This window comes from Dermochelys coriacea, chromosome 9, assembly GCF_009764565.3.
Source record: "Dermochelys coriacea isolate rDerCor1 chromosome 9, rDerCor1.pri.v4, whole genome shotgun sequence".
In the NCBI taxonomy this organism is placed as follows: domain Eukaryota; kingdom Metazoa; phylum Chordata; order Testudines; family Dermochelyidae; genus Dermochelys; species Dermochelys coriacea.
The window spans coordinates 47,022,614-47,036,402 of record NC_050076.1 but is presented as its reverse complement, the minus strand read 5'-3'; the positions used below and the strand labels follow the sequence as shown (position 1 = coordinate 47,036,402).

Below are 13,789 nucleotides of genomic sequence, written 5' to 3'. Positions count from 1 at the left end.
AATTATTTGGCATGACCAGTATATGCGGAGGACTTGATATCTAAAGTACCTGAAAAATGACTGGGCAGGAATGCTCTGCACAGGACCTGCTCAGTGTTCAGCATCTTTGCCATAGTATGAAGTAGTACAAACCACAGAGCAACCTACAATGGAGTAATGTGAGAGACAACATATTTTTCTTTTCTTTCAGACCGTCTCTTCATTTTGCCTGAGTAACCCACTGTATCCACTAGAGCAGTAGTTCTCAACCAGGGGTACGCAGAAGTCTTCTCAGTTAGATATTTACCTAATTTTACATCAGGCTACATAAAAAACACTAGGGAAGTCAGTACAAACTAAAATTTCATCCAGACAATGACTTGTTTATACTGTTCTGTATACTATACACTGAAATTAAGTACAATATTTATATTCCAATTGATTTATTTTATAATTATATGGTAAAAATGAGAAAGTCAGCACATTTTTCAGTACTAGTATTTGTATTTTTATGTCTGATTTTGCAAGCTAATAGTTTTGAAGTGAGGTGAAACTTGGGGATACACAAGAAAAATCAGGCTCCTCAAAGGGGTACAATAGTTTGGAATGGTTGAGAGTAATGGCACGAGAGTATAGGAATTTAATTGGCAATGTGACATTATTGCCTATTTGTACAACAGTAGCAGCTGGAGAGCCTAGCTGAGATTGTGGCCCCTTGTGCTAGACACTGTACAAATACATAATCCAAGGCCGTCTCTGCCCTGAGAGCTTCCGGTTGAAATAGATGAGACAAAGGAGGAGAGTGAGAACTCTTATTATCCTCATTTTACAGATGAGGAAGTGAGGTGGAGGGACTAAGGCCCAGATCCTCAAAGATATATAGGTACCTAATTCCCATGGAAATCAAGGGGAGTTAGGGGCCTAAATATCTTTGAGGATCTGGGCCCAAGTGATTGTCCAGGGTCAGGTAGGAAGTCAGTTGCAGAGTTAGGAATTGGACCAGATCTCCTGAGTCTCAGACCAGTATCATATAAAACCATCCATTTCCTCTGGCCGATTGCCTGTTCCCCTTAGAAAGTGAGTGATCCTTGTTTTTAGGTAGGCATGTGAAAAGGTTCAGTGTTAACATTACAATAAAACATCTTTAGCAGATCAGGCAAGATCCTATCGTTACACCAAAGTTAAAATAATCCCTAGAAATGCTTGATAAATTCCAGAAACTGTTTTAAATGTTACCTTGGACAGGAGAATGATTTTGCTTTGAGATTTATCACCACAATTTAGATGCTGTACATTGTATTAGGATAAAGAGAGAATTTAGCAGATGAGCGTTTTCCTTTGGAGCCTCCAGATGACTGGAGCAGGCTTTCTTTTAGCTTAAATCAGCAAACAGTATAATCTCCTTTAAGCCTGGGTCTTAAATGGCTGTTTGAAGGAGGATTGTAGAGAATCTATTTCTAGTAATACGGTTACTGGAGCTAAAGAGTACATATTGTTTTCATGAGATTTTGTATGGTGCTATTGTGTGCATGGTAATCTTAAGATTATTGTATAAATTTGTTCTGTGTGTTAAGTATTGTTTTTATTTATTGTTTAAGATATTTTAATTGATATTCTATATATCAACAAGCCCATTGGCTTCCGTGTAAAAATGAAGGCAGATATTATACTTGGAAAGTAAAAAATGCAATAAATCAAGTTCTGGTCAACACTCAGAGTACTTAGGCTGGCTTTATGTGGGATAGCTGCACTTGACTGGAATTCCTGATGGACATGACAAAGTCTAATATTGATGGGAGTCATTGACATCACCAACTCACCAGCAGCAAATCAAGGACAAAACACCAAAGGATAAAAGGAAGAGGGACTAAAGTGATGTGTTTAGGTTATGTGGTACTGATTGGAGGGAAGTGGCTGCACCACTATTGAGTTGCTCTCCTCCCACAACACCCAAAATTTCTGTAACAAACCTCCCAAACTCCTGTTGGCCCTGCTGCATATAACATGAGAAGCTATAGATGGTTTTAAATGCAAATGAAAACAGGAAATGTCTTACAAAGGTGAGTCTGTATAAGAAGAATGCAGGGGGAACAATTCAAACAGCAGTGGTGTGCTGTGGCCTTTTTAGCAAGTCATGTAACAACTTCTTAGTGAACAAAATTTTGCACTAAACTTTTCATCTAGGTGAAGAGTTTGTGTGGCTAGCTCTGTTCTGTCATGGATGACTCTATTCTACTATTTGAATGTGTTAGGTGGTCCAACCTTTTTAGTGGCGTTCCACAAAAACAGGTTTCAGAGTAGCAGCCGTGTTAGTCTGTATTCGCAAAAAGAAAAGGAGTACTTGTGGCACCTTAGAGACTAACAAATTCATTTGAGCATAAGCTTTCATGAGCTACAGCTCACTTCATCCGTTGAAATGAGCTGTAGCTCACGAAAGCTTATGGTCAAATAAATTTGTTAGTCTCTAAGGTGCCACAAGTACTCCTTTTCTCTGTTCCACGAAAAGACATCCTCCGTGAAGCTTGACCTTGCATGTATGGCACATGTCATGTCACACTGTGCAGAGGACACCATTTTGTTCTACAATGCATGTTCAGGGGCTGGATGGAATCATCCCGTGGACCAGATCTGGCCCTCGGGCTACCAGTTGAACCATGTTTTTTGTAAATTCAGGGGCATGCAATGCAGGTGGTACATACATAGATGGCACACTACTGTCAAACAGGTTTCCTCAGATGTGGTGTGAAAAGTGCTACATCAGTGGAAACTATAGAACATAATGGGACAGCCAAGAAGATCTGTTTTCTTGATCTCCCAACTTGTTTTAAGGACTATGACCCAGCTAGATTTGCAATCAACTCTTGAACATTAATATCAAACTTGGATGACTAATGTGTGCCGTATGGGGTAGCCCTCGAGGCCAGTCGGTCACTTAGGTTAATGGAGAATGACTACCTGGATGCTTAATGGTGCTTCTCGTGGGGAGTCCATTACACCTCTACTTCCTGATCTGTAGTGCCTTCTGTTCTGTTCCTGGTGCAATTCAATGTATTGGTTTGGGTCCTGCCCACTTTAGAGGCCACACTACCCTTTTTTCTATGGATTCATTTTGTGTGTTACACTGTGCATGGTCCAGGAGCTTAGGATGGCAAGTGCATTTTACAAACCTAAAATGCATAGAGGAGGGACTCTTCACTGACAGATGATTCAGGATGCCATTGAGGTTTTTATTTTGGCTTTGGCAGATATCAGGGCAGGAGAGATGATTCTAAAAGCTGCCTGAAGGGGGAAAAGAATGAATTTCCTAAGAGCTGTTCCCAGGGCCACAAACTTGTAGAAAGGAGTTGATGCACTTAAAACTGTAAAATCAAACTTGGATTTTATGCTAAGATTAAAGCAGAATACAAATTATTAGAGCCTTCTCTGTGTGTAATGGGGTGGAGTATGTATTATGTAGGCAAGGTATAAAGGACACATTAATAATTATCAAAACTAAATGCAATACAGTCATACAGTTCTGGTTTAATTACACTCTCCAGATATGCTCTGATCCCTTGCTGCCTATTGGACTGAATTTCTTGTACTTTTCAGTTCCATATATCATTCTTCCAGATCCATACTTCTTGACCCTTCACTCTGGTATCAGTCTTAATTTTCTCTAACAGTTTTTTGTGCTGAGAATGTCTCCCTAAATGCCATTTGTTTCCGTGAATACATGATCGACTGATCCACATTGCCATTTGTAGAGGCTTTGGTGGCAGACAATTAATTATCTTAATGAAAGAGATTTAGAATTTGCAAACATTTCTAGCAGGGAGAGCTCCTAGCAAAGAACTTCTGCACACATTGCAAGGCTCTCAAATTTCAATGAGTGTGTGTTTGGGTTTTCATAGATTCATAGATACTAAGGTCAGAAGGGACCATTCTGATCATCTAGTCCGACCTCCTGCACAACGCAGGCCACAGAATCGCATCCATCCACTCCTACGAAAAACCTCACCTATGTCTGAGCTATTGAAGTCCTCAAATCGTGGTTTAAAGACTTCAAGGAGCAGAGAATCCTCCCTCAAGTGACCCATGCCCCATGCTACAGAGGAAGGCGAAAAACCTCCAGGGCCTCTTCCAATCTGCCCTGGAGGAAAATTCCTTCCCAACCCCAAATATGGCGATCAGCTAAACCCTAAGCATATGGGCAAGATTCACCAGCCAGATACTACAGAAAATTCTTTCCTGGGTAACTCAGATCCCATCCATCTAATATCCCATCTCAGGGGATTAGGCCTATTTACCCTGAATATTTAAAGATCAATTAATTACCAAAATCACATTATCCTATCATACCATCTCCTCCATAAACTTATCGAGTAGAATCTTAAAGCCAGATAAATCTTTTGCCCCCACTGCTTCCCTTGGAAGGCTATTCCAAAACTTCACTCCTCTGATGGTTAGAAACCTTCATCTAATTTCAAGTCTAAACTTCCTGGTGGCCAGTTTATACCCATTTGTTCTTGTGTACACATTGGTCCTGAGCTGAAATAATTCCTCTCTCTCTCCTGCATTTATCCCTCTGATATATTTATAGAGAGCAATCATATCTCCCCTCAACCTTCTTTTAGTTAGGCTAAACAAGCCAAGCTCCTTAAGTCTCCTTTCATAAGACAAGTTTTCCATTCCTCGGATCATCCTAGTAGCCCTTCTCTGTACCTGCTCCAGTTTGAATTCATCCTTTTTAAACATGGGGGACCAGAACTGCACACAGTATTCCAGGTGAGGTCTCACCAGTGCCTTGTATAATGGTACTAAAACCTCTTTATCCCTACTGGAAATACCTCGCCTGATGCATTCCAAAACCGCATTAGCTTTTTTCACAGCCATAGCACATTGGCAGCTCATAGTCATCCTATGATCAACCAATATTCCAAGGTCCTTCTCCTCTTCTGTTACTTCTAATTGATGCGTCCCCAGTTTATAACTAAAATTCTTGTTATTAATCCCTAAATGCATAACCTTACACCTCTGACTATTAAATTTCATCCTATTACTCCAGTTTACAAGGTCATCCAGATCCTCCTGTATAATATCCCAATCCTTCTCTGAATTGGCAATACTTCCCAGCTTTGTATCATCTGCAAACTTTATTAGCACACTCCCACTTTTTGTGCCAAGGTCAGTAATAAAAAGATTAAATAAGATTGGTCCCAAAACCGATCCCTGAGGAACTCCACTGGTAACCTCCCTCCAGCCTAACAGTTCGCCTTTCAGTAGGACCCGTTGTAGTCTCCCCTTTAACCAATTCCTTATCCACCTTTTGATGTTCATATTGATCCCCATCTTTTCCAATTTAACTAATAATTCCCCATGTGGCACAGTATCAAACGCCTTACTGAAATCTAGGTAAATTAGATCCACTGCATTTCCTTTATCTAAAAAATCTGTTACTTTCTCAAAGAAGGAGATCAGGTTGGTTTGGCACGATCTACCTTTTGTAAAACCATGTTGTATTTTGTCCCATTTACCATTGACTTCAATGTCCTTAACTAATTTCCCCTTCAAAATTTTTTCCAGGACCTTGCATACTACAGATGTCAAACTAACTGGCCTGTAGTTACCTGGATCACTTTTTTTTCCTTTTCTTAGGATCACTTTTTTTCCTTTTCTTAAAAATAGGAACTATATTAGCAATTCTCCAATCATTCGGTACAACTCCTGAATTTAGAGATTCATTAAAAATTCTTGCTAATGGGCTTGCAATTTCAGGTGCCAATTTCTTTAATATTCTTGGATGAAGATTATCTGGGCCCCCCGATTTAGTCCCATTAAGCTGTTTGAGTTTCGCTTTTACCTCAGATACGGTAATATCTGCCTCCATATCCTTATTCCCATTTGTCATGCTACCATTATCCCTAAGATCCTCTTTAGCCTTATTAAAGACTGAGGCAAAGTATTTGTTTAGATATTGGGCCATGCCTAGATTATCTTTAACCTCCACTCCATCCTCAGTGTTTAGCGGCCCCACTTCTTCTTTCTTAGTTTTCTTCTTATTTTTATGGCTATAAAACCTTTTACTATTGGTTTTAATTCCCTTTGCAAGGTCCAACTCTACTCGACTTTTAGCCTGTCTCAATTTATCCCTACATGTTCTGACCTCAATAAGGTAGCTTTCCTTGCTGATCCCTCCCATCTTCCACTTCCTGTATCCTTTCTGCTTCTTCTTAATCACTTCTAAGATGCTTGCTCATCCAGCTTGGTCTACAACTCCTGCCTATGAATTTTTTCCCCTTTCTTGGGATACAGGCTTCCAATAGCTTCTGCAGCTTTGATTTAAAGTAATCCCAGGCCTCCTCTACCTTTAGATCCATAAATTCTTCAGTACAATCCACTTCCCTAACTAATTTCCTTAATTTTTGAAAGTCAGCCCTTTTGAAATCAAAAACTCTAGTTGCAGATTTATTTTTGTTAAACCTTCCATTCAGTTTGAATTGAATTAGCTCATGATAACTTGAACCAGATTATCTCCTACAACCATTTCTTCTATGAGGTCCTTGCTACTCACCAAAATTAAATCTAAAATGGCATCCCCTCTAGTCGGTTCAGCAACTACTTGATGAAGGAATCCATCAGCTATCACATCTAGGAAAATCTGAGCCCTATTATTATTACTAGCACTAGTCCTCCAGTCTATATCTGGGAAGTTAAAGTCTCCCATGATCACGCAGTTTCCATTAGTATTTACTTTATTAAAAACATTAAAAAGGGCTCTATCCATATCCAAATTAGATCCCGGAGGTCTATAGCACACCCCAAGCACTATCGTAGGAGAGGCTCTACTAGTTATCTTCCCCAATGTAATTTTTGCCCAGACGGACTGTCTTATCCATTGCATCACTTCTAATTTCTTTACATTCTACCTCATCATTGATATACAATGCTACTCCACCACCTTTACCTTTGTTTCTGTCTTTCCTAAACAGCACATACCCTTCAATACCTGTAGTCCAGTCATGACTACTATTTCACCATGTTTCTGTTATCCCTATAATATCTGGTTTCACTTCCTGCACCAGTAGCTCTAGTTCCTCCATTTTGTTACCTAGGCTCCTCGCATTGGTCTACAAACATCTTAATTTTTGCTATTTGGCCTCGCTCACATTTTGTACCCTATTAGGCACAGTCATTCTACATCCAGTATAACCTATTAGACTGGTATCCACACTGCCCTCGCTCCTTATGTACATTCTCCTACCCACAGCTGTATCCTTTCTTACGTCCTCTTCTTCCCTCTCAATGCTAAAATCTGGCGTGGAGATTACCTCGACATCTCCCAACCATCTCCCTCAAATTCCTAGTTTAAAGCTCTCTTAATCAGTTGTGCCAGCCTCCATCCTAGAAGTCTATTTCCTTCCCTACTCAGATGAAGTCCATCCCAAGAGAAATGTCCTCTGTCCATGAATGCCTCCCAGTGGCCATACATCCCAAAGCCCTCCTTATAGCACCACTGCCTAAGCTATCTGTTGACAGTCATAATCTTGTCACAACTTTGTTGCCCTTCTCTAGGAACAGGTAGGATCCCACTAAAGATCACCTGAGCCTCGATTTCCTTAAGCGTCTTCCTCAGCCTAGCATAGTCTCCCTTAATACTTTCCAGTGAGAGTCTAGCCATATCATTTGTTCCCACATGAAGGATAATTAGGGGATTCTTTCCCTCTCCCTTTAGGATCCTTTTCAACCTCAGGTCTATATCCCATATCTTAGCACCTGGAAGACAGTACACCCTTCTATTCTCTGGATCAGCTCTAGTTATAGGCCTGTCTATTCTTCTCAATAAAGAGTCCCCGATCACATAGACCTGCCTTTTCCTGGTGACAGTGCTATTCTCCAGTCTCTCCCCTGTTCCCTCTGGCTGCAAGTTCTTTCCATTCCTATTTTCCCTTATAGTCCTCTTCAACCCATCCTGTATCCTCCTGGGGCTCATATTTGGAGTAGTCTCCCTTGACTCTTCCCCTTTTCCTATAGGGCTAGCCTCTCTTCTCTTCTTCCTTGCCCTTCCACCTTCAGCGACTACCTGCTGAGCCCCTTCTTCATTTTCCAACTCTGCAAACCTGTTCGTAAGCTCTATTTCTCCTTCACTAGCCCGTCTTTTCCTCTGCCTGGTTCTTTTAGTCACATACTTCCACTGACCACCTTCCTCACCCAGTCTCCCTCAAAATTCCCCAGCCCTGCTTCCATCTGTGAATCTGAGCTTTTCCCTTCATGTCTTTGCTCCATCATCTGCTCAAACCCCTTCCTAAACTCCATCATCTGCTCAAACCCCTTCCTAAACTCAATGAGACTTTCCACCTGCATCTCCAAACCTCGGATCTTTTCCTCCATCAGCTCTATCAGATGACATTTCATGCAGAAAAAACTCTTACCAGGTCCCCCCTCCAGGATCATGTACATACCACAGCTTCCACATCCAGTCATCCTCATTGTGTCTTCCACTACATGAGTGACTCCCACTGTGGCCTCCGTATCTGTCATAGCCTTCCCACCGGAGTCCTGTTAATCTGGGAAACAAAAGCCACACCAAAAAGACCACCCCCCACAGCAAAAACAAACCCCAAACAAGCACCACAATACAAACTCCCCTGTTACAGCTCTGTTTCCTAGCTCCTGTGCCGCTGCAGCTGTCCGCAAGAAGAATTACAGGGTATAATTTGTACAAAATGCTCTCTATATTCTCTACCTCCAGAGGAACCCATAACAATATCACTTCCAAGATAATCTTGAAATATGCCTTTCAAGGCACATATCAGTGTCACATGGACCATTCCACTTATTGCTTTCTTTTCCCACACGTCAGTGAGAACAGCAACACTTCTGTCATCAGTTGGAGCAATTGTGGGCACAGTTATTAGAAAAGATGAGGACACTCATGGTACTAAGAAGCTACCCTTGAGAGTTAAGCAATGTCCCTGCAAGTCAAGGATGTGTGACACTGGCAAGAGTGTGTAAGGGGTTCTTCCATAGCCACTTCCTATATTGAACTTGACTTTCTGAGGTTCAGTCTAGATCAATGAGAGGTTGTCACCCGCTGCCCTGAAATGCTGAGGGCCTTAAATGCTCTGCTGCTGTGATTCAGAGTCCTGAATGCATGATCACACCTTGGCTTTACCTGCCCAGTTACTGCTTGCAGAGTGACTGCAGCATTCGCCCCCCCCATCCCAAATTTCCCCAAAACTGTCTTTCTGGTATGTCCAGCCCTCTCCGGGAACATTCACAGCAGTAATGGTTTGCTGCTCCTTTGAAGAGACAAAAACAGCAGCTTGTTTTCTTCAGTCGTGTTAAGAATCACATCAATTCAATCAAAGCACTAGATACAAAGTAAAATAAGTTGATTCAATTAACAAGAGAACTTTAAAATGACTTCAAGTATCAGTGATAAAGATAGGGCAGGGATTCCCAAACTTGGTTTGTGGCTTGTTCAGGGTAAGACCCTCGTGGGCAGAGATGCTCCCAGTGGCGGGGAACGGTGAACTGCGGCCACTGGGAGCTGTGAGCACCCGTACCTGTGGACGCTCTAAAGTTCTTTGTGGGATTACCATACATACCTCATACAAGAATATTAATGATCAGCTAATTATTAGTTTTCCAATTACATATTACATGCCAACTTTGGGGTATATATCCTTACAACAGCAGATTAGGTATAGTAAGCATGTCACGCCTGATGAGTTGCTGACACAAATAGTGAACCACCAAAGGGCCCCTGTGTCACAATTTAAGTGGATAAATACGGTAGAGAACTTCACTTCCTTGTGGTGTCAATATGCCAATGTGAATGGGCATTTAATTCACTCAACTTTTCACATTTTAGATATTTAAGTGAGATGCCTCGTCCTGCATAGATACAATCAGTTGATCTTAACAACTGATCATGTATGGTTATGGTAATCTGGGGAAACTGCAAATGGAATATGAAAACTGCTTCTCCTATAAATAAGATTATTAGGATCAAAGCAGTATTGCCACGGAAATTCTTCATTGATAATGCATGTGAGCAGGGTTTTTTGAAATTAGATTCATAAACCTTTTTTATTTTACTTACATTAACAGGGTGCCAGAGGGGAAAGGATAAAAACTCAATATTATATATTAAAAGATGGCATTTTATTTTTTCCTCTTAATTGCTATTCTTTTCATCTATCATACAAGCACTTTGATGAGAATTTAAAATAATTGAGAAACAAGGAAGGGGGGACATTTCAGAGAGCAGGGCTAGCTATGGGTCTGATCCAATACTCACTGAAAACATTAGACTTCCTTTGCAAGTTGCACTGAGCACTGTATTTGTAAGTGCCCTCTTTTTCAGTTTCATTTTTTGTCATTATCAAACACATTCAGTAAAGCCTTCATCTCATTTACCTTCAGCAGTGCCTGGATTATACCGGCTATTAGGTTTCTTTTAGGAATATTGAGTGCCTCTGGGGAGGCAGTGAGGACCCTTAACTCTCTAATTCCTGCTCTCAATTCTAGTGCCAGGAGCAGCAATTTCAGAGAAAAATCCTGCACAGCCCCCTTAACCCTGGGATGGAGCATGCTTAGTTGCTCTGTGGGTTGCAAATGCACAGTCCAGTCAACATGAAGGAGTGTGCTCAGAACACAGGGAATTTGTAGAGAATTTAGCTGGCAAACTCTAACAAGCTTTTACTGAGCAAGTGTGAACTGAGAATTTTCAAAGCTTTATTGGCCAAATGTGGATAGCAAAAGGCACATCCCTAAAACAAAGCTAACCCCCCTGCGAAATTTGTAGCCTGTGCTTCAAAGCATGGAGGTGCTAGAGCTTTTCGATTAACACAGTTGTGAGATTTTTTTCCCCCAGTGTTTTTTTTTTAAAAAAGTACTTCCCCCTAATCTCATTCTGAGAAATGGCTGAATCATTTTTACTGAAAGATTTTTTTTGGAAAAAATAATTCAGCCTGATGCAGACACCTAATTGAAAATTTCACCTGGAATGGTTATAATTTGGCAAAGTTACAAGCAATTGAAAACAGGGTCGTATAATGGAAAGTGTCAGGCAAGCTTAACTATACTGCATGCTATACCTGTGGTACTGAATGTAGTACGATCTGTAATGTATTATATATTATACAACAGATATGATGGGTGATATTCATGTGATTTGCATTTTTCATGTGATTTTGACTTTTACCTGCAGTCTGCCAACTAATCCTTATTCAGCAGGACTTAGGACCACTTCTTGCTTCTGACATTCTAAATCTCTGAGCAGCTTCAGATGCATGTTCCGGTTCATCTACAATAGGGCCTCTAGATGAGACTGAAATCCAAATAGTCCATTCATCACTTTGCTGCTTGTAATTAATGTAGCATCCCATGTTCATGTGATTGAAACTTATACCAGCCCATCACCCGTTCTCTGTGTGACTGGGTTATGAGGTTCCACAATATTTAAACAGATACTTGCACCATTCTGGAGATTTGAGTGAATCCCATCTAAGAGCCTTACAGAGTTTTAAGGTGTGGAGAGAGTGCTTCATTAAATTTCCATTTTTTATCATGCATAAAAACAAAACAAATCAGCAGTTTTACTAGAAAGCTGCAAAACAGCATCTTTATGAATAACTGGTCAACAATTAAGTTAAAAGCCTCACTTTCTTGATCACAGGCTGCTGCATTCAATTAAAATAATTTGAAATAATTTCATGAAGTTGTCACGGAGTGTGGGGGAGTCCGGGCCCTGCACCCCTCTTCCTGGGATTCGCCGTGACTCTCAGCTAGCCAGTAAAACAGAAGGTTTATTGGACAATAGGAACACAGTCTAAAACAGAGCTTGTGGGTACAACCAGGGCCCCTCAGTCAAGTCCTTCTGGGGGGCAGGAAGCTTAGACCCCAGTACTGTCAAAAGGGACTAGTCAACCTGAAAAAACACATAAAAGCAGGGAGTAAATGGACTTTCAGTTCTCTTTTTGGTCTCTGTAGTTCTGGTTCCTTTCAGCTGACTTTGACTCTTTTCAGCAGAACGTGCTACGTGCTCCTTCTGTGTGCATCAGCCAAAGTAATCACAACCCATGGGGTTATTTGACTCTAACAATGCCTGATGCATCTATTCTTACTTGCAGAAATCAAAGCATTCCCATAAATACCACTTGGCAATTACGTCCCTTGACCACTAGTTCCCTTTGAAAATGGAAGTGTCCAGATTTCATAGATTCATAGATTCATAGATACTAAGGTCAGAAGGGACCATTCTGATCATCTAGTCCGACCTCCTGCACAGCGCCGGCCACAGAATCTCACCCACCCACTCCTATGAAAAACCTCACTCATGTCTGAGCTATTGAAGTCCTTAAATCATGGTTCAAAGACTTCAAGGAGCAGAGAAGCCTCCCTCAAGTCAACCATGCCCCATGCTACAGAGGAAGGCGAAAAATCTCCAGGGCCTCTCCAATCTGCCCTGGAGGAAAATTCCCTCCCAACCCCAAATATGGCAATCAGCTAAACCCTGAGCATATGGGCAAGATTCACCAGCCAGATACCCAGGAAAGAATTTTCTATAGTAACTCAGATCCCATCCATCTAATATCCCATCTCAGGGGATTTGGCCTATTTACCCTGAATATTTAAAGATCAATTACTTACCAAAATCCCATTATCCCATCATACCATCTCCTCCATAAACTTATCGAGTAGAATCTTAAAACCAGATACATCTTTTGCCCCCACTGCTTCCCTTGGAAGGCTATTCCAAAATTTCACTCCTCTGATGGTTAAAAACCTTCGTCTGATTTCAAGTCTAAACTTCCTGGTGGCCAGTTTATACCCATTTGTTCTTGTGTCCACATTGGTGCTGAGCTGAAATAATTCCTCTCCCTCTCCTGTATTTATCCCTCTGATATATTTATAGAGAGCAATCATATCTCCCCTCAACCTTCTTTTAGTTAGGCTAAACAAGCCAAGCTCTTTAAGTCTCCTTTCATAAGACAAGTTTTCCATTCCTCGGATCATCCTAGTAGCCCTTCTCTGTACCTGCTCCAGTTTGAATTCATCCTTTTTAAACATGGGAGACCAGAACTGCACACAGTATTCTAGGTGAGGTCTCACCAGTGCCTTGTATAACGGTACTAAAACCTCCTTATCCCTACTGGAAATGCCTCTCCTGATGCATCCCAAAACCGCATTAGCTTTTTTCACAGCCATATCACATTGGCAGCTCATAGTCATCCTATGATCAACCAATACTCCAAGGTCCTTCTCCTCTTCTGTTACTTCTAATTGATGCGTCCCCAACTTATAACTAAAATTCTTGTTATTAATCCCTAAATGCATAACCTTACACTTCTCACTATTAAATTTCATCCTATTACTATTACTCCAGTTTACAAGGTAATCCAGATCCTCCTGTATAATATCCCAATCCTTCTCTGAATTGGCAATACCTCCCAGCTTTGTATCATCTGCAAACTTTATTAGCACACTCCCACTTTTTGTGCCAAGGTCAGTAATAAAAAGATTAAATAAGATTGGTCCCAAAACCGATCCCTGAGGAACTCCACTGGTAACCTCCCTTTGATGTTTGAATAAATTTGATGTTTTAAATAAATGAAAGCTGGCCCCCTTCCTACAGGTGCATGCAGATGTGGTTTTATGGAAGACTTCAACAGATTGCTGGCCAGTTAGGAAATCCTCTTGCTGAAAAAAGCTGATGTGAACTTTGTTGCATCCCATGCTACCAAAGGAAAAATAATAAAGACCACATTTGTACTTCTCCCGACAGGGTGCTACCCTGAGCAGAGCTCAGGGGCAGTCATGA

At 41.0% G+C, this 13,789-nt stretch overlaps 1 long non-coding RNA gene across 1 annotated transcript in view; it reads left to right on the top strand.

Moving 5' to 3' along the window:
- LOC122455896 overlaps positions 1-13,789 on the top strand; it is an 80,406-nt gene that overhangs the window by 52,735 nt on the left and 13,882 nt on the right. The window lies entirely within an intron of this gene.